Source organism: Nansenia antarctica (genome assembly GCF_963989245.1).
Source record: "Nansenia antarctica genome assembly, contig: SCAFFOLD_123, whole genome shotgun sequence".
NCBI classification, from domain to species: domain Eukaryota; kingdom Metazoa; phylum Chordata; class Actinopteri; order Argentiniformes; family Microstomatidae; genus Nansenia; species Nansenia antarctica.
The window spans coordinates 202,072-229,025 of record NW_027663086.1 but is presented as its reverse complement, the minus strand read 5'-3'; the positions used below and the strand labels follow the sequence as shown (position 1 = coordinate 229,025).

General features: G+C 46.6%; 1 protein-coding gene across 1 annotated transcript in view; it reads right to left on the bottom strand.

Moving 5' to 3' along the window:
* LOC308175318 (glypican-6-like) overlaps positions 1 to 26,954 on the bottom strand; it is a gene marked incomplete at both ends in the record, with an annotated part of 215,632 nt that overhangs the window by 86,421 nt on the left and 102,257 nt on the right. The gene's annotated exons all lie outside the window — the stretch shown is intronic.

Below are 26,954 nucleotides of genomic sequence, written 5' to 3'. Positions count from 1 at the left end.
AGAAATATCGTGAAACGTGATGAAAGTAGAGAGTTGTGCAGTACTACAGTACTACAGTACGCTACACAGACTACAGATGTCGTGTCTCTGAGGTAAACCATCAGCGGTGGTCGTGCTACACAGTCCTTCCCTCACATTCATGTCCACCACGATACGACGAATGTCTTAGTAGATTTGTCTCAAGTCACTAGTAGTGAGCCTGATCGATTAAAACACCCTTAGACACTTTACCCCGGCTTTGGGAACGAATGTAGGCGACAACAGGTAAAACATCTGTGTTCTTTCTTTCTAACGCAGCTCTGACTGACTTTCCTCTCAGGAAAGCGGAGAATCACGTCACTGATTTGCTCCAAAATCCACAAACATCCTTGAGGATAAGTGGGGCAGAGCAGCGTCCTGGTGGTTGTGGAGATGATGAATGGAAGCTCGTTACCAGGTTTACCAGTGTTACAACATCAGTTGTATTGGAATAAGACCAAATTAAACTGAGGCTACAGAGAGACGCCTAACGTCCGCCACCTTCCTCCTGGATCGTAAAGAACCACCCAGAAGGACTAAATCCTCCCCATAAAGATTCATAGATCACTGCTAAAATAGACATATAACTTCTCTCTCTCTTTCTCTCTCTCTGTCCCTCTCTATTTCTCTCTCTCTGTCTCCCCATATCTCTCTCTCTTACACTCACTCTCCTTTCTCTCTCTCTCCCCTTCCCTCTCTCCCTCCCTCTCTCCCCCTCTCTCTCTCCCTCTCTTTCTCTTTCCCTCTCTCCCACTTTTCTTCACCCAGCAGTGTGGCGGATACTGCACTCACACACACACACACATGTACACACACACGCACACACGTACACACTTTTCATGGGTCAATGCCTGAAAAACTGGTATGATCAAGAGGGGTTTAGGAACAGTGACAGGGGTGAAAGTCCTCAGCAGACATAATGAGTTGAGCCACTCGGAGGCTAATTGAGTCTGTGGATTTAAGAGGCCATTACCTCCATGTCACATGCAATCATATCACCTCTTACTCCCAACGCCTCCAAGACCATAATCACTCCTTTAATAACCAGGAACACCCGGTGCCGACCATGGGAGTAGAGTACGCTGCACTGCAACGCTACACAGTCACAGTGTGGAGGTCTGGATTAGAACACAGTATAGAACACACACACACACACACACACACACACACACACACACACACACAGTATTCATGAAGGCAGGAGGAGGTTGGCTCCTGACAGCACCTTGCTGCATTAAAACACGGTTCTCATCTCTCACACTAACGTCATTACCTGTTTCATCTCTCACACTAACGTCATTACCTGTTTCATGAGGAAACTTGACAGAACAAACAACAAATTTGCATCGGTTGCAAAACAACAGATAAACTATCCAGGTTGAGTAATGATTCATCCACCAGATTCTCTAAAGAATCCATCTTGTTTCACCTCCAGGCTGCGACCTCATTCTAATGGCTCCATACATGTCTTTGTTGATATTCTGTGTGCAAGTGTCTGCTGGAATACATAATATATATACATATACATAAAAATATATTCATGGATGGTCTGGCTTAGAACACAGTATAGTATACTGTATACACACACACAAACTCACTGGCGCACACACACACACACTCACTGGCGCACACACACACACACTCACTGGCACGCACACACTCACTGGCACACACACACACACACTCATAGGCGTACACACACTCACAGGCGTACACACACTCACAGGCGTACACACACACGGGCGCGCACACGGTCCAGTCAGAGAGCCGTGCAGCAGAGTGATTCCTGCCATGTTTAAGCACCGCTGTGTGAGTCGGCTGTTTCTGCTTTTCTTGTAAGTATGAATGTTTCAGTGTTATTGATCAGCTGGTCAGTCTGCTGCTGTGTGAGATGGGCCGGTTCTGGGCCCGGCGGGGCTCAGGACCGTGTCGGCTTCAGAGCGGCCCGGCTTGTTAGAACAACGGTGCTGATTTCAACAGGGAAATGACACACTGTCCAGTAATGGTGTATTATCTTCTGTTTCTCTTACTGCAAAGTGTCCCTGTGGGGTGACAGCGCCAATGAATCACAGATGTTATGAATATTATATATATACACACACACACGCACACGACCATATACTGTGTATATATATACATGCCTATATATATGTATATATATATAATATGCCTTTAAACTCTCTCTGTCTTCCTCTTTTCTCTGGATGCAGATATGGTGGTTGAAGCAAATGCAGCTCTCAAATATGCTGCTACTTGTATTTTATTTTAATTCTGTTATGTTATATTTATTACATTTCTATTAGTTTTAATAAGTGAATACTGTTCACTAATTATTCCTTTGTTGATTGATTTCGTTATGTTTGACTGTCTGTCTTTCATGTGGAACAAACAAATAAACAAATAAACGAATCAAATCAAACAAATAATCTTTCATGAACAAATAAACAAAGCACATTGCATCATAAAAAATATTTTAAAAAAAACAATTGCTGTAACTTTGACCACATTCAGTCCGTGTACACAAAGATAAAGGTACAGTACATGGTGTGAAATGTTAACGTCCTTCTTCTTTCCAAAGGTCATTAAACATGTCGTTCATTTACTTAATGGGATTTACATTTCTGCTCGCATCAGAAAATATGCTAAGTACAAATCTGCTTTGTTTTCCAAGGAACTGACATTAAGTGCAAAACAATACTTGCACTTCCGCTAAATCTTCCTTCAGGGATATTCCCAGAAGACACTTCCCCACAGAATAAAATAACTGATATGAATTTAGAGAAAAATATATGTGGCCCGGCAAAGCTTGAATTTAAATGAGCGGGAATCTGATCCATCATGGAGAGAGATAAGCCTCTTCTTTAGAGACGAGATCACCCTCCAACTGAGAAAGAGAGAGAGAGAGAGAGAGAGAGAGAGGGAGAGAGAGGGGCAGGGAGAGAGAGAGAGAGAGAGGGAGAGAGAGAGAGGGAGAGAGGGAGAGGGAGAGAGAGAGAGAGGCCAAGAGAAAAGCAGCTTTTATCAGCACTGTAAGCTAAGCCTAATTTCTTCATAATTAAATTCATCAAAGCCACGACTCGTATCCAGTTATGTAACACGTAACAAATGTTGACTCAATTTCTCCTCTTATTTCTAAATTAGCTTTAAATTAATTCTGCATTACGCCTGAATAATACTGAATATTCACTGATGTCACTCAAACAAGTTTTAATAAGCTCGACAATGACGACTGTCTCTGTAAGCCTCTCTCTCCACCCACCCACCTCCCTCTTTCTCTCTCTCTCTCTCTCTCTCTCTCTCTCTCTCTGTGTCTCTCAAAGTTTTTAAAACACTATGGGCCGGTTTCATAGACAAGGCTTAAGCCTAGTCCTGGACTAAATCACACTTTCAATGTAAAATCTCCATTGAAGATGCTTTTTAGTCCAGGATTAGGCTTAAACCTTGTCTGTGAAACTGGCCCTATATATTCTCAAGTGGTCCTTATTTAAGCCAACAATGTGTCCCTCCTGTCTGTCTGTCTGTCCAGTTCACCTGTAACCTGGCTACAGGATGTCATTATTTGATTCCAGCGAATCACACGACAGAGAGGCGTGGCTCTGAATCAGAGACGTGGTTGAAGATGCACTAGGGGGAGGGCTGAGGGAGATGATTGATGGGAGGTATAACTGGTATAATGTCCTCATAGTATAATCCACGTCCTGACTACAGTCTGGAGTATTACTATTCACGGAGGGTACGCTAATGAACCTTCCTGGTTTGAATGAGATTTCACCCCTGAAATCGTCCCCCTCTATTCAACTCATTCCAGCTGTGAAGAATCAATTCTGGCTAATAGTGACGAGGCGTTGGATGACAATTGTATTTCCTGCTCTATCCGACCCTTAATTAGAATACATAATTAATAAGAATATTTGGGGTGACCTTTCTGCCGCTTTGAAAATAACACATTGTCCACAGGACAAAAAATTGGGGCCGAGCTCACAGATTCATTTCACATCATTAAACCGCTTGGCAAGGAAACACTGAAACTGAAACTGAAACTCCCGGGGGGAGCAAAAAGAACCGGCGGTGCCACAGAACCAGACCCGGTCCAGTCAGAACCCAGATGTGATGGAATGAGTTCAGCTCAAACCCGCTGCGTCAGAATATTGTTGGGTTCTATCTTGAATGCTACAGCGAAACTGGGCTCTCGTGAGACTTCAGATAAAAAAATAAGCCTGGATTTTCCCTTTAGCGACATTGATGGAATAGCCCCCTGGAAGGCTTGATATCTCAGACAGCTGCACAGTGTTTATGTGTTTATAAAAAGCGACAGCGTCATTGCACTTGTAACGGAGTAGAAAGGGCAAGTTCAATTATAGCTAAAATAGGTATAAACTGCGCCCTCTAGGGGTTTAATGACGTGGTATACCCGGGTTGTGTCCGTGACCCGGATGCTGTGTCCGTGACCCGGATGCTGTGTCCGTGACCCGGATGCTGTGTCCGTGACCCGGATGCTGTGTAAATATAGCTGGACAGTGCATTTGCACGGGACGTAACGTGATCTCCCTCAGTGCATTCTTAACCACTGAGACGGTAAGGTCATGTTTTCTGCAGGGTCTGAGATCGCATATAATTTAAGAGATTATTAATGTACCTATGTTTTATTTGAATGTTTGATAAGTAAGATAGCTGTTTTGAGTTTCCCATTCATAGTATGTTAGTTTGGAACATATCACGAGTTTGTTAATGTGAGTTTTCTGTTGTTAACAATGATGGCGCTAACGTGAATGTCCGTGTGTAACATCATTTTAGAATGTAGCTCGATGACCCTGCAAGTCCCGTGTCCAGAAATTGATGCACTGTTGTTCTGCAGAATAAATGAACGTGAGCCATCCAGCTGAGAGTGATTCATGAAAAGATACACCCCGTCACATTGGTGCCGTGACCTGTGGACCTGAAGTCAACTCTTCACCTTGACCCGGGACCACTCTACTGGATCACTCTGCTGGACCGCTCCTGCGTGCTGTCTGGTGGGCGGCGTATGGTTTCACTCAGTTCATTCGGTGATGTTATGCACAAATGGATTGTTGAATTAATGAATGCGATCTGTGATTTATTTTAGTTTTATTGCTGTTTTGGTGACATTTTTCTTTACTGGTCTTTTATCTGATTAGTCTGTATAGTACTGTTTTCTTGAATTGTAATTCAACATGAGCCACAGACCAGGATGTTTCAGTACGCCACTAAGCAGTAGCATTGGGAGGGGTAGAGCGATCCTCCTCAGTGGAGGTAGGGGGATTCCAGTGTTGAGTTATGATAGTCCTGTTCAGGGGGGTGATGTTCATGTTGTGGGTAGTCAGGATACTGCTGGGGCCCTTTCAGTTAGTGGGGACACAGTTCCTTCTCAGAGCCACGACATTGATCATGCACCGAGCACACGGGTCAGTGATGCCCCATCCCCAATCTCTGCTTTCCAGTTACCTAATGTAGTGAGCCAGATGAGTGACATAATTAGAGATGTTGGTCTACAGCTGGCAGATAGCATACTTGCACGCCTTGACTCAACGCTACCTCCTCTTAGCACTGCGCATGCACAGACCACGCCCACTGATACATCCACCCAGAGTCTAGACCTGTCCCAAGTCCAGTTGGTACCTCACAGGAGGGTGAAGGAGCCTCCAACGTTCAGAGGGGATGATAAGGACGCAGTGAATGTGCGTGAGTGGGAAGACATAATGAGGAGTTATGTGAAAAAGGCGAACATCAGAGCAGATCAGCAGGCGGAAGAAATATTCACCCATCTCAGGGGCAGGGCTAAGGATGTAGTGAAGTATGGGACGAGGAGCAGTGGCATTAATGTCGCTGAAAACCCAGAGGCCATCTATGGTCTTCTACGTAAGCATTTTGCTGCTGTTCCCTGTTCACCTATCCCCCTAGCCGACTTCTACACCACGCTGCCGAAGAGTGGTGAGGATGCGTATGACTACTGGCTACGCCTCAATCAAGCTGCAGATGTTGCCACTGATCGCCTCAAAGAACAAGGTAAAACACTTGAGTGCCCTCTCCTGGAGGTGACACGTATGTTCATCAGGAACTGTCCATCCAAAGAGCTTGCCATGACTTTCAGATCAAAGACGATCGATAAGTGGACTGCTGTAGAGGTCCAAGATGTACTTGACGAGTTCCACACTCAGGTGTGCTCGTACGGTGTTGCCGCAGCCGTGAGTAAAAGGCCCAGTGAGGGTGTGCTAGTGAACAGAGTTGAGATGTCAGGCACTGATATGTGTTCACCTGAAAAGCAGGATACTCGCCCAGACAAGGGGGCAGAGGCCTTTGAACGTATCATCTCAATGCTAGAGAAAGTCCTAGTGGAGAAGTCTGCTCCTGCTAAGGACATGTCAAACAAGCAGTATAGACCCAGCCCCCCCAGGATTGAGGGTCTGAATAACCTGCCGTGTGCTGTGTGTGGCGACGCTAGACACTCTGCTTGGACTCACTGCCGTGACCAGAGGCTCTGCTTCCAGTGCCATTCGCCTGGACACCCCAGATCCAAGTGTCCGATGCAGGGGCGTGCCCAGTCGGCGCAGCAGGGAAACTTATAGATCTGCATTCAAGGGAGGACTGTGCAGATCCTGTTGATATCTCTCCCAATGATGAAATGGCTGATTGTGAGTCAACATACAAGTCATTCATCTCCAGAGCGCCTTCGAACAAAACAGTAGTATTTCAAGGTCTACACCGAGTCCAAAGGTCTGATAGTTTATTCTACACCACTGTCTCCGCTGCAGATGTCTCTCTTAGAGCGATGATAGACAGTGGTTCTATGGCATGCACGCTTAGCGAGGCTGCGGAGGCGCGTCTCTTGCAGCGTAACCCTGATCTGAGAGGATGCCCCGCTGATGATGTCATTATCATAGGATGTGGTGGTCACCGAGTTGTACCTAAGGCAATATACAATGTCGATGTGGTGGTGTATGACTGCAAGATGGTCATCCCAATGCTTGTGGTGCCTGGACAGACCGATGACATGATTCTAGGCAGTAATGCCATCAAGAAAATCCTAGAGTTAATGAGGAAGACTGACAGCTATTGGCGGCTGATATCTGAACATGGTGGTGGCAGTGATGGGGACTGTCATCACTTCTTCTCTCTCCTTTCCAATACAGAGAGATGGAGGGGTGAGACAGTGCCTGAGAAGGTTGGCACACTGAAGCTACAACAGTGTGTGGTGCTACAGCCAAATAGTGAGCATCTTGTATGGGGCAGACTCCCTGTGTCGGCACCTATATCAGAGGGCAGTACGGTGGTTGTGGAACCAACTCAGTCCAGATGCAGACCGAATAAAGTTCTGGTTGGCAGAGTTGTTACGCCGATGTGGGGCGACCGATGGCTGCCTATGAAGGTTGTGAATCCCACCGGTGAGCCGGTAGTGCTGAAGCGAAACACCAAATTGGCGGACGTGTTCCCCTGCATTGCCGCTGAAGATCTGTCCCCGCCCGACCACATTCAGTCTTCCCCACAATCCGTGACTGGTGAGTCTGTAGCAAGGCCCAAAGAAGACATCAGAAAGGCACTGGAGGAACTTGGTCTACGCGACCTAGACTTGGACGCGTGTGAAGTCTCTGACCTGTGGAGAGAGAAGCTTTGTCAGCTTGTTGTGAAATACGAGTCAATCTTTTCACGCCACAAGTTGGACTGTGGTGAGGCGTCTGACTTCGTGCACAAGATACATCTGGTGGACGAGAGGCCATTTCGCCTGCCCTACCGCAGAGTGCCACCGAACCACTACGAGAAGCTGAGGTCTGCCATCAACGACATGGAGGAGAAGGGCATAATTCGTAAGTCCAACAGCGAATATGCCTCGCCCTTGGTTCTTGTGTGGAAGAAGGATGGAGGATTGCGCATCTGTACGGACTTCAGATGGCTTAATGCGAGGACAACGAAAGACGCACATCCGCTGCCTCATCAGGCTGACGCGCTGGCTGCACTAGGTGGTAATGCCTACTTCTCCACAATGGACCTTACCTCTGGTTTCTACAACGTGCCTTTACATGAGGACCACAAGAAATACACTGCGTTCTCCTCTCCCTTTGGCCTGCATGAATATAACCGGATGCCTCAAGGGTTGTCCAACAGCCCGGCTACATTCATGCGGATGATGCTCTCGATCTTTGGGGATCAGAATTTCACCAGTCTATTGTGCTACCTAGACGATGTTATGGTCTTCGCTCCTACAGAACAGTTGGCACTCGAGCGTCTAGAGATGGTTTTCTCTCGTTTGAAGTACAACAATCTCAAACTGGCTCCAAAGAAGTGCTATCTTCTGCGGAAATCAGTACGGTTTCTCGGCCATATCATCAATGAGTCAGGAGTGCAGACGGACCCTGGAAAGGTTGAAGCCATTAGCCAAGTACAGGTATCCGATCTGATGGACAGTGATGGGGTGTCTCCTTCACAGAAGAAGATTAGGTCCTTCTTGGGCATGATGCTTTACTATCAGCACTTCATTGAAGATTGTTCCTCTAAGGCCAGACCCCTATTCAAGCTTCTCTCTGGACAGAATGCTGGAGAAAAGGCACGCAGAGGGAGAAAACCAGTGAAGAAATGTCACAATCTTGTAAAGCTCAAACCAGCTGACTGGACGCCCGAGTGTAGGGATGCTTTCGAGACATTGAAGCGCGATCTCCTGCATTCTGTAACCCTGGCCCATCCTGATTTCGCAAAGCCATTTATCCTAGCAGTGGATGCTTCATTCGATGGGATTGGCGCCGTCATCTCTCAGCTCCAGCCTGGTGATAAAGTTGCAAGACCAGTTGCCTTCGCTAGTAGGACGCTGTCACATGCTCAGTTGAACTATCCAGCTCACCGACTTGAGTTCCTGGCATTGAAGTGGGCTGTATGCGAGAAGTTTTCCCACTGGCTGAAGGGAGTGCATTTCACAGCGTGGTCGGATAACAACCCCTTGACCTACATCCTAACGAAGCCCAAGTTAGATGCATGCGAACAGAGGTGGGTGGCCAAACTTGCTGCATATGATTTCGATCTGAATTATATCCCAGGGCCTAGGAACATAGTCGCTGATGCGCTGAGCCGTGAGCCATTTGTTAAGTCCTGTGTGAGCCATCGCCTGGTGAGGGAGCCTTACCTGTCCTTGCTGGATCAGGTGAATGGAGTAGTGGCTGGTACGGTGCAGGACGCTTTCCGGCTGACTACCAACTGTCAAGGTGTTCAGCACACTAATGTCGACACAGATGAGGTCCTGAGTCCTGAGTCTTCTGGAGGTGCCATTAGTGCTGAGGAGGTGTCTGCTGTCATGGACGTCCATCGTACTGGGGGTGTTTCTCAGCTGCCCTACATTAATCCGGAGTATTTGCAATTGCCCGAGGAAGACCCTTCCATCGCCATCCCACAGAGTCAATTACACAATCTCCAGCAACAAGATGCTGTAGTGAGCAGGGTTCTCTTTTATATGCAGCGACATAGGAAACCAAATGCACACGAGAGAACAGCTGAGTCTAGCTGTGTGCTCAGGCTGTTGAAACACTGGAAGAAGTTAAGAGTGCGTAGTGGACTCCTCTACCGTGTGAAGAGAGACCGCATCAGGGACAAGAGGATCTTTCAGTTCGTCACTCCAGAAGCTCTGAAGCGACAAGTCTTGCATGGAGTCCACGATGCTGCTGGCCACCAGGGTCGCTCAAGATCATCCTCTCTGGCCAGTGAACGATTCTTCTGGACAGGCATGCAGAGGGATGTTGAGAATCACGTGAAGCACTGTCAGAGATGTATTTTGGGGAAGACTCCTGAACCACACGCCCGAGCACCTCTTGAGAGCATCCGCACTTCAGCTCCTATGGACTTAGTGTGCATCGATTTTTGGACCGCAGAGCAGAGCGACAAGAAGACCATTGATGTTCTTGTTGTTACGGACCATTTTTCTAAAGTAGCTCTTGCCTTCCCCTGTCGGAACCAAACTGCGAAACAAGTTGCCCGCTGTCTATGGGACAAGTTTTTTTGCATATATGGGTTCCCCAAAAGAATCCATTCGGATCAGGGAGCTAACTTTGAGAGTCGGCTTCTAAAAGATCTACTAGAGATGGCAGGTGTGCATAAGTCCCATACGACTCCATACCACCCCATGGGCAACGGCGTCACAGAGAGGTTCAACAGGACCCTCGGGGGCATGATAAGGGCCCTCCCTCCACTGAGCAAGTCCAGGTGGCCACAGATGCTCCAGACACTGACCTTCTGCTACAACTCCACTGTGCATGAGACCACGGGCTTCGCGCCATTCTACCTGATGTTCGGACGGGTCCCACGGCTGCCCGTGGATGTCATGTTTCATCATGTGCTGGAGGATGATGCCGTTGTCAGTCGTCATGAGTTTGTGCAACATCTGAGGAGAGATCTTTCTGAAGCAGCACAGATCGCTCAAAGGAATGCCATCAGGGAACAAGATCGCCACGCCAAACTGTACAACCGGAAGGTCAGAGGACTGCCGTTGGGTGTTGGTGACAAAGTGCTGCTTGCCAATCGAGGTGAGAGAGGGAAGAAGAAGATCGCAGACCGGTGGGAATCAACTCCTTTCGATGTGGTGTCTGTGAGATCGGACATCAACGTGTACAGGATCAGAGATGTTGTCACGAATAGAGAGAAGGTTGTACACAGGAACATGCTGCTTCCGGTTGACTTCTTGACAGTTCCGGAACAAGATGGGAACCCGGCATCCCTAGAGGAGTCGCAGTCTATAGCTTCCTGTGCCAGTGTTCAGGGCTCTGTCACCTCTGATGTTGAAGAGGCCTCTCGGTTGCGCACCAGGGACTGGGTCTTGGAGTCGCCTGAGCACGCGGGGGCAGAGAGCATCCATGAGGAAGAAGTCAACGGAGGGACTATGCCCGTGCCGAGTGCCTCGAAGGAAGACCGACCAGATGAGTTGCTGGATAGTGTTCCTGATGACTCTGTACCTGACTGCCACACTGATTATCCCCCTGACACAGTATGTGACACAGTACACTCACCTGAAGCTAGATGTGATGCCCATGGTGACCTTCCAATTCTAGTTGAGGTTGAGCCGGAGCAGGTAGTTTGCACACGTTCACAGAGTGCTCAAGTTCCATCAGTTGTCACGAGATGTGGGAGGAGTGTTAGGAACCCAAATAGGCTTATTTGTGAGATGTCAGGGCAGATGCTTAAAGGGAGTACTGAGCCTTTCATAGGTTCTGCATTTAGTTTCATTGCGGCGTCTATGTAGGGGCGTAGTGCATCCAGTTTTTTTGCTTTATTTATTTTGCTTCCGGTCTGAGTCGTGACCTAGAGTCATGAGATCCTCTTGTAAGGGCAAAGTTATGTACAACTGTGGGATGTAGATGGCATCTCTTTCTCCTCTGTGATAAGTACGGGTTTTGGTACCAATCTGTCCTTACACACTTCTTATGGAAGAATTTATAATGTTGAGTTTTGGTACATCAGTGCTCGAGATCCACGTTGTTTTTTGTTTTGTCATTTGTTTGTTTTTTCGCTCCTGTTTTTTTTTACTGTCCTCCGGTTTTCATGCTGTTGCCCCATTTTAGTATAATTTAAGGGGGGTGTATGTAACGGAGTAGAAAGGTCAAGTTCAATTATAGCTAAAATAGGTATAAACTGCGCCCTCTAGGGGTTTAATGACGTGGTATATCCGGGGTGTGTCCGTGACCCGGATGCTGTGTCCGTGACCCGGATGCTGTGTCCGTGACCCGGATGCTGTGTCCGTGACCCGGATGCTGTGTAAATATAGCTGGACAGTGCATTTGCACGGGACGTAACGTGATCTCCCTCAGTGCATTCTTAACCACTGAGACGGTAAGGTCACGTTTTCTGCAGGGTCTGAGATCGCATATAATTTAAGAGATTATTAATGTACCTATGTTTTATTTGAATGTTTGATAAGTAAGATAGCTGTTTTGAGTTTCCCATTCATAGTATGTTAGTTTGGAACATATCACGAGTTTGTTAATGTGAGTTTTCTGTTGTTAACAATGATGGCGCTAACGTGAATGTCCGTGTGTAACATCATTTTAGAATGTAGCTCGATGACCCTGCAAGTCCCGTGTCCAGAAATTGATGCACTGTTGTTCTGCAGAATAAATGAACGTGAGCCATCCAGCTGAGAGTGATTCATGAAAAGATACACCCCGTCACACACTGATGTCAGACAGAATTACCCCCTATGTGTTTCCACCCGCTAAAAAAGGAGGCTGGTGGAGGTAGAAATCGGAGGACTTGCTGTTCACAAGCTCAAACCTTCAAACTTGAAGGAGCTGGAGCAGTTTTCCCTTGAGGAATGGGCAAAAATCCCAGTGGAAAGATGTGGCAAGCTCATAGAGACTTATCAAAAGCGACTTGCAGCTGTGATTGCCGCAAAAGGTGGCTCTACAAAGTACTGACTTTAAGGGGGTGAATAGTTATGCACATTGACGTTTTCTGTTATTTTGTCCTATTTGTTGTTGTTTGCTTCACAATAATAAAAAAAAAAAACATCTTCAAAGTTGTAAGCATATTCTGTAAATTAAATGATGCAAACTTTCAAACAATACATTTTAATTCCAGGTTGTGAGGCAACAAAACACGAAAAATGCCAAGGGGGTGAATACTTTTGCAAGCCACTGTATGTATGTAATGTTGACTTACATGTGCCTTTCAGGGAGGCTGGTGGAGGTAGAAATCGGAGGACGGGCTCATTGTAACGTGCATGGGCCTGTCCTGCCCGATTTCTACTTCCAAACAGCCTCCCTTGGTGTCTGGAGGCTGTAAAAAAGAGACAAAAAAAAGACAAAGTGTCCTTGTTTTTCAGTCATCTTCACCTCCACATGACACAGTACCTAACCCCCCCCCCGGGTTCCCAGGTGTACCGTGCCCTGTCCCTGACACAGAGGGAGCCTCCTGATTGGACAGACATATTCCTGTCCAGGCTCTGGGCGTTGGCAGCAGCAGCAGACCCATGAGCCTCTCTGCCTCTCTGCTCTCTCAACAGGCCGACGGCCTCGTGTATCACTTCCTGTTTCAGGAGAGGGGCCGTCGACACCGCGGCCTAACAGGATATCCACACGGCCTAATTAAAATAATGTGACGTTTGATGCAGCGTGCACTCAGCGGGGTCTGAGAAGGATGAGGAGGACGGTGACAACCGTTGTTTCATTTACAGTTACGGCGTTTAGCAGACGCCGCTATCCAACAAGACTTACAATGAATACATTTGACTCAGTAAGTGAATCATCTGTCCATCAGTCATCATTAGAAACAGTAAACTAGGCTATGGCCAGGGGGCACTGGAAGTTACACTGCTAGTAGAACGAATAATTACTTATTTATTATTATTGTAGTATTTATTTATTTATAGTAGAGAGACTCTGCAGGGGGAAGTAGAGATGAGGAGTTTGTTTCTAAAGCAGGAACTTTCCTCTGGCCCAAGAGTTTGGGCAGAGTTTCATCCAATAATAAAATGTGAGAAATTAAGAAAAAGGCAAACCTGTTGTCATATTTTAATTTCCCTGGGGAATAAACAGCATGCTCAAACTTAAGCTGGATCTGTCTCTGCTGTGTGAAAATAACACCCCGACCGTTTCAATAATTGGACCGTTCGTTCGCGAGAGAAAACCAGACAGGAAGTAGCTTTCCTCTGCACAGTTCTATGCATGGAACAGCCTCGTCTCCGCTTTCGATTAGGACTTCTGTTGGACTGCCACTGAGCCTCTGTGACAGAGAGCTAACCAGGCCGGGCCCGGGAGGAGCAGACAGAACTAACCAGGCCGGCCCGGGGGGAGCAGACAGAACCTCTGTGACAGAGAGCTAACCAGGCCGGGCCCGGGAGGAGCAGACAGAACTAACCAGGCCGGCCCGGGGGGAGCAGACAGAACCTCTGTGACAGAGAGCTAACCAGGCCGGCCCGGGAGGAGCAGACAGAACCTCTGTGACAGAGAGCTAACCAGGCCGGGCCCGGGAGGAGCAGACAGAACCTCTGTGACAGAGAGCTAACCAGGCCGGGCCCGGGAGGAGCAGACAGAACCTCTGTGACAGAGAGCTAACCAGGCCGGGCCCGGGAGGAGCAGACAGAACCTCTGTGACAGAGAGCTAACCAGGCCGGGCCCGGGAGGAGCAGACAGAACCTCTGTGACAGAGAGCTAACCAGGCCGGGCCCGGGAGGAGCAGACAGAACCTCTGTGACAGAGAGCTAACCAGGCCGGGCCCGGGAGGAGCAGACAGAACCTCTGTGACAGAGAGCTAACCAGGCCGGGCCCGGGAGGAGCAGACAGAACCTCTGTGACAGAGAGCTAACCAGGCCGGGCCGGGAGGAGCAGACAGAACCTCTGTGACAGAGAGCTAACCAGGCCGGGCCCGGGAGGAGCAGACAGAACCTCTGTGACAGAGAGCTAACCAGGCCGGGCCGGGGGGAGCAGACAGAACCTCTGTGACAGAGAGCTAACCAGGCCGGCCCGGGAGGAGCAGACAGAACCTCTGTGACAGAGAGCTAACCAGGCCGGGCCGGGAGGAGCAGACAGAACCTCTGTGACAGAGAGCTAACCAGGCCGGGCCCGGGAGGAGCAGACAGAACTAACCAGGCCGGCCCGGGAGGAGCAGACAGAACCTCTGTGACAGAGAGCTAACCAGGCCGGGCCGGGAGGAGCAGACAGAACCTCTGTGACAGAGAGCTAACCAGGCCGGCCCGGGGGGAGCAGACAGAACTAACCAGGCCGGCCCGGGAGGAGCAGACAGAACCTCTGTGACAGAGAGCTAACCAGGCCGGGCCGGGAGGAGCAGACAGAACCAGACCCGGTCCAGTCAGAACCCAGATGTGATGGAATGAGTTCAGCTCAAACCCGCTGAGTCAGAACATTGTTTGGTCTGTCTTGGATTAGTTTATCTCTAATAAATATTCCCTGTCATGTCCGGCCTTGAGAACGTCTCTGGAGCCACACGGTCAGACTCAGTTGTTGTTGTTGTTGTTGTTGTTGTTTGTTTCTCTGAGCTCCCTCACCTGTGATGGTGAGAGGCTGTGTGGGCGTCTCTGTGATGGTGAGAGGCTGTGTGGGCGTCTCTGTGATGGTGAGAGGCTGTGTGGGCGTCTCTGTGATGGTGAGAGGCTGTGTGGGCGTCTCTGTGATGGTGAGAGGCTGTGTGGGCGTCTCTGTGATGGTGAGAGGCTGTGTGGGCGTCTCTGTGATGGTGAGAGGCTGTGTGGGCGTCTCTGTGATGGTGAGAGGCTGTGTGGGCGTCTCTGTGATGGTGAGAGGCTGTGTGGGCGTCTCTGTGATGGTGAGAGGCTGTGTGGGCGTCTCTCCTGCCAGTTATGCAGATGTTGTTTTCCTCTGGTTCCGTAACGCTGCTGCCTTGTTCAGACTGGCAGAGAGGACCAGAGGCCCTCAGAGACTTCAGACAGGTTCATCTCCACTTCCATCCCTCTAATTCTATCTCTCTCTCCATCCCCCCATCCTCTCTCTCTCTGTGTTTCTCTCTCTCTCTCCATCCTCTCTCTGTCTTTCTATCTCTCTCTCTCTCCGGGCCCCCCTCTCTCCCCCCCCACCCTTCTCTCTCTCTCCCTCTTCCCCTCTCTCCCACCCCCTCTCTCTCTGGTGGGTAATTGTTTCTGGATGAATTGCCAACCCAACAGTGTGTTTAAAAGAGGTCCCTCTGCCCTAATGAGGTATGTATACATCTCTCTGTGTGCAACTAACAGTGAGATGAGGAAGCCGGAAGTCTCTCTCTCTCTCAGTACCCCCCCCCCCTGCCTCTCTCTCTCTCTCTCTCTCTCTCTCTCTCTCTCTCTCTCTCTCTCTCTCTCTCTCTCTCTCTCTCTCTCTCTCTCTCTCGATATCAGACAGAACTTCAGGGGAGGCTGGTGGAGGCAGGAATAGGAGGATGACTCATTGTGATGCGTGTAATGTCCCATCATGCATCAGACAGTGGTTGATGAGGCACCGTTGGAATCTTAACTGACCCTAACCCTAACAAAGACAAGAAGGAATTTCTCGATGGTGTGTTTTTTTTCTTCACTTTAGACAGAGCTGACCTCAGCTCTGATACTCCCTGGCCTTCACCGCTGGCTGGGGGGGCACAGGAGCAGCAGCAAGGTTACAAACCTCAGTGTTTTCAGCCAGGGGAGGGAGGGGGGGGGGTAATATGACCATGAACTTGTGTGTGACTGTGTGAAAGGCTCCAGTGAGCAGCGGTGGACCTACAGGCTACGTCTGAATTCATCTGTTCTCCCTGGAGGTCTAGAGCCTCTCATCTGACTCTGACTCACGCACGCACGTACGCAAGTGTGTCAGTTAAATGGAATATATTAGATATATAATTAAATATTATATTGCACACACACAATAATAGAAAGAGAAGAAGAAGAACACTTTGAATTTCAAACCGCCTTTCAAAATAACCCAAGGACACTGCACAGCAAAAACAGGAAACAAATTAATATACAAATAAAAAGCTACTCAGCTCTGGTTAGGGCTGGGGTGAGGGGGCTGAGCTGGGGGCTGAAGGGGGGGGGGGGATCCAGACTGGATCTGAACGTCATCAGAACTGAGTCAGAACGGAGTCACAGTTGCCAGAGGTGAGGGGGAGAGAGCTCCAGAGGTGAGGGGAGTGTAGGAGGCAAGGCCATGGAGGGTCTGGTAGGGGATGTGGAGTTTAACTGGGAGCCAGTGGAGGTGGTGCATGCTGGGTAGGGGTGAACACAACCGCCTCGTTTGCTCTTTGGAAGAACCAGAAGAGACGTTAAAGCAGCTGGAACCGCTAACTGCCGTCTGTAACTTTTCATTTCTGGTAAATAAAACAGTGAAAATACCACCGTGATCAGATTTATCTGAGGTGCTGGAGAGTCTCACATGAATGATGAAAAGAAGCATCCGCACACTCAAAACTGACTGAGCAGTTTGGCTTTTGTGAATGTAATTGTTTGATCTTTGTCTTTGCCATTCTACGCTCAATGATAAATGGTAGAGAGAGAGTAGAGAGTGTAGAGAGAGGATAGAGAGGAGAGAGAAGAGAGAGTAGAGAGAGAGAGAGAGAAGAGAGAGTAGAGAGAGAGAGAGAGAGAGAGAGTAGAGAGAGAGAGTAGAGAGAGAGAGAGAGAGAGAGAGAGAGAGAGAGAGAGAGAGAGAGAGAGAGAGAGAGAGAGAGAGAGAGAGAGAGAGAGAGAGAGTATATCTACTGTACTCACAAACAACATCTTGGAGCTCTGCCCAAATAATTAATATCTGTTTTATAGACCACAGTATTCAGATTAGGAGCTGGTTGCCAGGAGACCAATCAGAATTCACCCCATCAGTTCTATAGTGATGACACCACAAAACCGAGCAGTTTGACTTTTGTGACTATGCCTATATATTGTAACATATTACAGCACACCTTTAAACAGCAGTTCATAGCAGTTTGTGTAAGCACTTCTTCTAATGGTTTCCTGTCATAAAATCTCTATTCCTGATATAACTCAGGATTTATGAAATCAGCACAGTTTCTAAAACCAACAGACTGGATATCAAAAGCTTTCAACACGTCTAAAAGCCTTGATCCATCGCATGCGCTCTTCACTGATGACACTGCAGTTTCACCTCCTTCACACACACACACACACACACACACACACACACAATCTTTTACTACGGCGCTGCTCCATTATGCTGAGCGGTGAAATAAAAACACCCAGCCGCATGCAAATGCAGCGCTGCATGGTGCATATCACGTTTAAGCTGACAGCACCGATACAGGGGTGGGACGTCATGAGATGGGCCGTGTTGTAACAGCAGAGGAACAGGAGACACGTTTCCCACAGCCCATCCATCATCCTCTGGCAGATCCTTTATAACGTCTTTAACATTAAAGGAGCACCGGCCCCTCGGCTTCTACAGGGAACTGTTGTCTTCTGACAGCCCAGAGAATCTCTGTTGCAATCAGGGGAAAGGTCGAGTGCAGACGACTTTTAATGCAAAGGGCCGAAACACACCGGAGGAAGAAGGGGAGAGAGAGAGAGAGAGACACACCGAAGGAAGAGGGGGAGAGAGAGAGAGACACACCGGAAGAAGAGGGGGAGAGAGAGAGAGAGAGACACACCGGAGGAAGAGGGGGAGAGAGAGAGAGAGAGAGAGAGAGACACACCGGAGGAAGAGGGGGAGAGAGAGAGAGAGAGAGAGACACACCGGAGGAAGAGGGGGAGAGAGAGAGAGAGAGAGACACACCGGAGGAAGAGGGGGAGAGAGAGAGAGAGAGACACACCGGAGGAAGAGAGAGAGAGAGAGACACACCGGAGGAAGAGGGGGAGAGAGAGAGAGAGACACCGGAGGAAGAGGGGGAGAGAGAGAGAGAGAGAGAGACACACCGAAGGAAGAGGGGGAGAGAGAGAGAGACACACCGGAAGAAGAGGGGGAGAGAGAGAGAGAGACACACCGGAGGAAGAGGGGGAGAGAGAGAGAGAGAGAGACACACCGGAGGAAGAGGGGGAGAGAGAGAGAGACACACCGGAGGAAGAGGGGGAGAGAGAGAGAGAGAGAGAGAGAGAGAGAGAGAGACACACCGGAGGAAGAGGGGGAGAGAGAGAGAGAGACACACCGGAGGAAGAGGGGGAGAGAGAGAGAGAGAGAGACACACCGGAGGAAGAGGGGGAGAGAGAGAGAGAGAGAGAGACACACCGGAGGAAGAGGGGGAGAGAGAGAGAGAGAGAGAGACACACCGGAGGAAGAGGGGGAGAGAGAGAGAGAGAGACACATCGGAGGAAGAGGGGGAGAGAGAGAGAGAGAGAGACACACCGAAGGAAGAGGGGAGTCTGCTCACTGCTCTCAGAGAGATAACTTTGGATGTTCTTGATGTTATCTGAGACCGGCAGAGAGGGGTCAGATATGTGAGCTGGACTTCCTGCAGGAAGTCGGCAGGCTAGAAACACCTTTAAGAGAAGTTTGTAATTCTGCACCCGACTCGTCATCGCAAAAATGTGCTTCACGGTGACGGAACCAAACATCTGGTCTGGTAGATAAAACATGAGTGGGATAACAAAATCACTTTACAAGTGCATATAAAAATAGAAAACCCCATCTTAGTTGTGTGTTCAGTGAGTTGTATTACCAATGTCCTTGTTGGTCTCCCATATCTTGTACTACTATAAATACAATATATACACAATATACTATAGGCTATCTAACCACATATACACCATATACTACAGGCTATCAAACCACATATACACAATATACTATAGGCTATCTAACCACTTTCAAAACAGCCCCATTCGGCCCTCTATCCTGAAGCTACAGAGCAGCGGGGGCAGCAGGATTTAACTCTCATCAGAGACACAAATGGAACAAGAATTCCTTGATCATGGGAATTGAAAACAGTTCAAGGTCGGAGGCCAACTCCATTTCAAGTTCATAAAAAAAAACGGCTTCAATGCAAGAGAAAAGGACATTAGACGAAACGAAATAGAGTCCAATCTGTGCCACAGATACTATAAACCAAGGCTGGTCTCTCTGAGGTAACAGATACTACACTGAAAAAAATGGGAAATAGCAGGTCTTTGAATAATTTACACAAATGAAATCACTATATGCAACACAATTAATTCATATTCCTTTTGTGAACATGGTTTAATCAAGTAGACTTCAATCGTTTATGGAAAATGTTGAATGTACTTGTTTCTCTCGCGTTGATTGAAATGGATTAAATTTAGTTTGGTCACCACCGGAAATGGGATATTCAAAAGGCGCCAGGAAGTGACGGTGGTCACTCTCTATAAGAAGCTAAAAAAACATCGTTGCCACATTCTGGAAGATGCTCTGCAGCCAGCCAGTCACGCTGTGACAGAATTAACGGAGAAAGTAAGTATGTTGAATGCACTTATTGTAAGTCACTTTGGATAAAAGCTTCTGATAAATGACTGTGAAGTAATGCTAGCTGTCCATATATTTTCTGTTGTGCAATAGCTAATGTTATAAAAATGTATAAGCTAGCTAACGTGTGACCAAGTTATTTCAACCTAGCTAACTCAAAATCGTCATACCACTTGTAGCCAAGTTGACTATCACCTTTGTGGCTTTCTAGTTAGCTAAATTAAGTCCAAGAGGAAGGTATTTAACCTAACTGTACAATGTAAATACAATTTGGCCATTCAAACACTCTTGGGGACTAAGTAAATTAGGAAGACTCATTTTTTTGCTAGCTAATGTTGCATCACTTCAACCAAAGTGAGATTAAGCCAACAGCGGCCATTTTGTCCAGCATTGCGCCAATGTCTGTTGCATTTTTGCTTTGTGCTTTTGTTATACATGTTTGTCTTTTAATTTGGAGTCAATTTACCGAGTTCACCTCACTGATTCTCACCTCATTGATCTTCTTTCAGGTCCATAATCCTATTTGCACTCTGAAAATCTTTAGTGGTAAACCCTAAATCTGCATTCTTGTGACTGAGGTACATTTAAAAAAACAATTTAGTATTGGTGCAAAAATGTTAAAATGTAAATATCATTATGGTTGTTTCCCAATTGATTATAATTAAAAATAGTGTTGTTTAGTGGTAGTCCTTGTATTTAAAGACCTATGAATTACTATGAATTGTCCATGCACATTTAAGACGTGGAATGCTCTTATTGTCCACCAAAGTAAAGTCCACTCCACAGGGGTGACTCGCAAAGAGGAAGCAATATTCAGTTGCCACCTTTGTACTTGTAGTGATTTAGCATCAGAGAGGGATTATTTTGCTCATATAAATGCACATCTCAAAAGAAATGAGACGGTCAATTGTATGTTTTTAGGGTGTGACTTTAAAACAAACATTTATTGTACATTTAAATCCCACAAAAACCGAAAACACTGCCATCACACATTGGTTGATTTTAAACCTGGAGTAGTCATAACTAGGATATCAACTGTGAATGAATTGGTGGGAAATAGTCAGGAGTGTGTAGAGCAGTCAGATACTGCCGTTCCTTCACGTAGTCATTCCCAGACTGAAGACTTGCAGAAAGTCATAGAGCAAAGATTTGGAGCTGCTTTGCTGAAGTTGGAGCATTTAGTCCATGTGCCAAGCACAGCTGTTGATATTTTTTTAGGGGAACTCCATCATTTGATTTGTTCTGCACCATTATCTTGTGACATTGTGAGTGACATATTTCATCAGAGAAACATCTCTGTCGATGAACTTATAATTAGAGAAACTGTTAATGCAATTTGCTCTGGTAATCCTGTGCAAAGGTCAATACAAAAAGGTGGCCCTCTAAGTACCGCGTATCTGCGTAAGCAGTATTACAAGGAGAACTTCAGTGTTGTAGAGCCAGTTGAATACATTATTGATGCTAAAAACAAACGCAGTTTCCAATATGTCCCAATATTGAAGTCCTTACAGCAGTTGTTGAGTAGAAGGGATATCATTGATAAAGTTGTTGAGGGCCATCAAAGCCAGGAGGGCACACATTCTGGAGTGTACAAGTCCCCAAGAGATGGTTCCCTTTTGAAGGAAAATAGTTTCCTCACTGGAGAAAAGCCAAGGATCATTCTACAATTTTATGTGGATGACTTTGAAACCTGTAACCCCCTTGGCACCTCGCGAAAGAAGCATAAGCTTTGTGCTGTTTATTGGGTATTAGCTAACTTGCCTCCGGGGTCTCATTCCTCGCTCTCATCTATCTACTTGTCAGTTTTGTGTAAAACTGATGATGTTAAAACCTACGGTTTTGGTAAAGTCTTTGAACCTCTTCTAGAAGATCTGAAAACTCTGGAGGAGCTGGGTGTTTATGTCCCGCTGTTGGGTGAGTCAGTTAAAGGTACAGTACTCAGTGTAGTGGCTGACAACCTGGGAGCGCACAGTGTTGCAGGATTTATGGAGAGTTTTTCTGTGGAATACTATTGCAGATTTTGCACAGGAAAGAGTAGTGATATTCAGCAACATTCTGTTGCAGCTGGTGCTTTCAGTCTGAGAACCAAGGAGCTTCATCAGGCCCATGTCAAACAAGCCCAAGATACAGGTTCAGCTTGTTGTGGAGTGAAGAGGGAATGTGTCTTCACAAAAAATCTGTCTCATTTTCATGTCATCTTTGGCTATCCACCTGATCTGGCCCATGATGTTTTTGAGGGTATAATCCCAGTAGAGCTAGCTCATTGCTTAAGAGTGCTTATATCCCGTAGGCTTTTCACATTAGATTACCTGAACAATGCCATTCTGAAGTTTCCCTACAAATGGGCTGACAGGACAAACAAACCTCATGTAGTGTCACAAAGCTTCTCCAGCAGAAAGACGGTGGGGGGAAATGCTCATGAAAATTGGAGCCTTCTCCGGTTCTTACCTTTTTTGGTTGGATCACTTGTACCTGAGGATGAGCCTGCGTGGCTTGTTCTCATGGATCTGAAGGATATCACAGAGCTTGTTGTTGCCCCTGTGCATAGTGATGACTCGCTGGCTTTTTTAGAAAGTAAAATCACAGAGCACAGGCAGAGATACAAAGAGTTATTCCCTGACATCAAGCTGCTACCAAAACACCATTATTTGGAACACTACCCCCAGTTGATTAGGCTGTTTGGTCCAGTTGTCGGACAGTGGACTATGCGCTTCGAGGCGAAGCATAGCTTTTTTAAACAGGCTATCAGACACACAAGCTGCTTCAAGAATGTGCCCCTCTCCTTAGCCTCAAAGCATCAGATGATGATCGCTTACCATCTGAGCTCTCCATGTCTGAGCAAGTCTGACCTAGAGGTCTCGGCTGTATCCACTCTACCAGTATACTTACTTAAAGAGGAGATAGCACAAGTCATCAGGCAAAAGTTCTCTGACACACCTGAGGTTCACCTTGCACAGTGTGTGACAACCAAGGGCATAACCTATAGGAAGGGAATGATACTGGCCCACAGAGCAGCATGTGGAATGCCTGAATTTAGTGAAATTGACCAAATCTGCATTTTACATGAGAGTGTATTCTACATTGTCAAAGAGCTCTGTGGTTGGTACAGAGAGCATTATAGAGCCTTCGAGCTCTGCCCAGCACCCACAAGAACATTCACTCTTGTGGCACTCAGTGAACTCCTTGATACCTATCCATTGGTTGACTACAAGATTGGATCAGCCCGCATGGTGACTTTGAAAAGGCATATTGAAATAAAAGGTGTGGGGGGGAGGCTTTTCCACTGAATTTGAAATCTAAAATGTATGGATGTCTGATATCTAATCTTCTTTTTTTGTGTGTGTATGTCTGTGCAGAGTAAACTGCTTTGAAGATGGGGACTCCTGTAATCCTTAAGATCATCTTGACTGATGGCAGCTCGCAAAGGTTGACTCTCTCCCATGGACTCCCCGCCTCCGTTGAAGACCTTATGGTTGAAGTGAAGAAACAGTGTGGACTTCAGGGCAATTTTCGACTGCAATTCAAGGATTCCTTGTTTGGAAATGAGTTCCTTAACCTGACTTCACTTTCAGAAGTAGAAGACAAAGGTACTCTTAAAGTCATTGATATGTCAAGGCCCACCACTATGCAGCATGATGAGTGGTCTACTGTTCTGAATCCTGTCCTTCAACCTCAAGCTTTCAGTACTTCCTCTGTACACGACTCTTCGTCCCTGTCAGATGGATCTGTGGATACAGATATACTGTCATCGAGTGACTCAACGAGTTCACGGTCCTCTTGGCCTGTTTTTTTTCTCATAAGTTCTCTTATGATGCCGAATTAAAACTTCAGCAGGCAAGTTTAGCTTATATTCAGAATGGCACTGTACATATTCCAGATCCCAAGTTGAAGTCTGCCATCCTTGATGGTTTATTGCAGGAAATAGTGCAGTACAAAGTCTATGTCAGTGATAAAGAGATGGAACAGGTAGCACAGCGTCTTATCAAGACGCATCCATGTTTAGCTGAGAAGGGGTCCTGCACTGGATACGGCGGATGGAAGTCAAGTTTAAAGTATAAACTATCCAACTACCGCACGGAACTAAGAAAACTGGGCTGCCCAGAGGTGACCGTAAACTCCCTAAAAAACAAACCTGCAGGAAAACGCAGTGCAGCCTTCGGAATAAAAAAGGCAAAGAGAGCAGAAGTTAATTTTTGCCCGACATACCCAATAGCAGAAACCGAGGAGAGTCTGGAGGCAATGCAGAAAGCACTACTCCTAGATGTAAAGAAGAGGAACAACAGGGAGGTTGTGAAAGTAAAGATGGAAAAGACCTTCGCACACAGAAGGCATGAAGTTGTGCGTGATGCCCCAATGGTGGAGAATTTCATGGCAAGGTGGCCTGCTCTGTTTGAAGTTAGTGAGGTAAGGCGTATCATGCTGGGTTTTTCGTCTTGGATTTGCTGTTGATAAAATAAAAGTATAGAGGACACTGGTAAATTGCTAATATACCTAATTGTATATTACCAGTCTGTGCTTTCTCTTCCTCCTAGGCTGCCCTGGTTTGCTGTATGGTGATGGTGGCTTTCTCCCTGATGTTTGCCGTTCAAACCAATTTCCTTTGTGCGTTCTACCCGTTTTCAGATCAACGCTGAATTCAAGAGAATCACCACCTTCCCACTACAGTCCAAGTTCCTGTCTCAGCTGGACCTCCATTCTGACAACCTGGTGAAGCTGTTCCACCAGAGGGGAGGACAGCTTGGGGAAAAACTAAAAAGAAACATGGCACCAATGGCTGACGTAAGTGATACAGGGGTCCCACAGTCATGAAAAATCTTCAATTGTTTTGGGAAAATATTACGATTTTTTACATGTCTGGAAAGGTTATGGAACATTATACAACACCTAGTTCCGACCCCGCATTGTGATTGGCCAAGACACATTCCAAGCCGTGCCAATAACCACTGTATACCAACGGGCAAATCACCAGTTAAGGCAGCGGTTCCCAAACTGTGGGTCGCGGGGGTACTGCAGGGGGGGCGCAGAAATAATGGGAGGGGGAAAAAATGCACACACAAGAGCTGTAAACAAACACTGCTTGCTTAAGGTTACCATCAGGGGTGTTGTGGGCGTTGGATGATAAAAATGAGAACCTGAATGGAGCGCAGGCCATAAACTGTAACAAAGAGGCAGCGAGGGGGCTCCATTCACGTCATTGACGCGCGCTCCATTCACGTCATTGACGCGCGCACTCCCTCCTCCAGCTATCTAGCAGCAACAACACCAATGGATAAGTTTATGAAAGAGCCAGAAGCTAAACGAAAAGCGAAGGAGCCCATGACAAACGTCCCAAAGCCAAAGTCAAGAAAGTATGACGATACATACCTCTCCCTGGGCTTCACGTCTAATGTGGTCGGTGCGGAGGAACGACCACTGTGTGTCCTCTGTCTCAAAACTTTAGCGGCAGAAAGCATGAAGCCTAGCAAGTTGAAACGTCACTTGGAGACCACACACCCGACTGATGTGAAGAAGCCCCTCGATTTCTTCAAGAGAAAACTCCAAGAATACCGTGGTCAGCAGAGCCGTTTCGTTAACACTAGAACAGCCGTGAGGTGTTAAACAGCACCAGTGAGTACAAAAAAAAATCTACCTTTGCACTCGATCAAATTTCAGGACCCTCCTTTCATGACTTTTCCTAGATATGTGCGTTCTACCACCCAGCATCTTTACATTTTCAAAATCGAGTTAGTATAAAGCGATTTTGCAGTATTTCTGTGTGTGTCTGTGTATTTGCCTTGGGATTCGGCTGCCATATTTTTCTCCAAGGCTGCAATTCTCTTTTATATCAGCAGAGGTAGCAAGGGGGCACACACTGTGCTCAACCTTCAGGCTTCAGTGCTGAATTAGATACAGTGGATAAGACTGATATTTGTAACATAATGTGTTTATATATAGGCTATATATAGCAATAGTGATACATAAGATATGTATATGTACAGACAGTTATGAAAATGATAAACTGTACAGTATGACTTTTACAATCCCTTCAGATTTGTTGGAGCTGAGGTTTTTTTTTCACCCAAGTTCCATGCAATAGTGATAAGATATTATGATATGTGTAGCCTATGTACAGTTATGAATGATACACTGCACAGTATGTACCTATCAAGCTGTGTGGTATTACATAGGTACCACAGCAAAGTAGTTCATCAACAAATATTATATAACAAACGGATATTTATAATATTGTATATAATGTCTTTTTTGATGATTATGCCTGTACAGCGCTGTCAATTTTCAAATAATGCTATAGGCTATATATATATATATATCTACCCTCCCTCCACCCCCACCCAGAGAGCTTTGGACTGTCTGGATATGAACACTTGATCTCTGCACTTTATATTTATATTAATTATGACTCTTGCACTTTGATGTTGGTTTGCACTGTCTTGTCCTGTCTTGCACCTATCCTGCTGTAAACCGTGCTCCATTGTTCCAAACCAAATTCCTAACATGTTTACATGTCATGGCAATAAAAGTCTTCTGATTCTGATTCTGATTCTGATATGAATGTTCAGTTGTGATATGAAGTAGCCAACAATTCTCATGTCGACCATGATAATAATAGGCTACAACAGGGTTGTACATAGATATACGCAGATTCATATTTGGATAGTTGATTTTGGCACCATTGTATAGTAGCCAATTGCAGAGAGTATACATTATTTTGTTTGTTTACTGCACATTATAAATGAAATGAAAATAGCTGTTGTGAAAAGTGAAAATGAAGTGTGTTCATGTTGCAGTGAAATCTATTTACATAGATATATCAGATGTGATATTTCTACTACAAACGAACACAGAGAGACAGATAATTCAAGTAACATTTTTATTTACTTGCAATGTTCACTTCAATTCTTCCAAGTAAAAAGTATGGTAATTAATATGAACACCAATATATATTTTAAAAAAGTAGAAAGTGAATAGGAGGTCGCCGGAGCGCTCAGCGTGGGCGCTGTCAGGTAGACAGGGCAGGAGAGGCATCAGGCCTGGCCATGGGACAGATGTGAATGATGGGAATGATGTGCTGGGCGTGCGAGGGAGCGTGCTTATTCTGGCAGATTG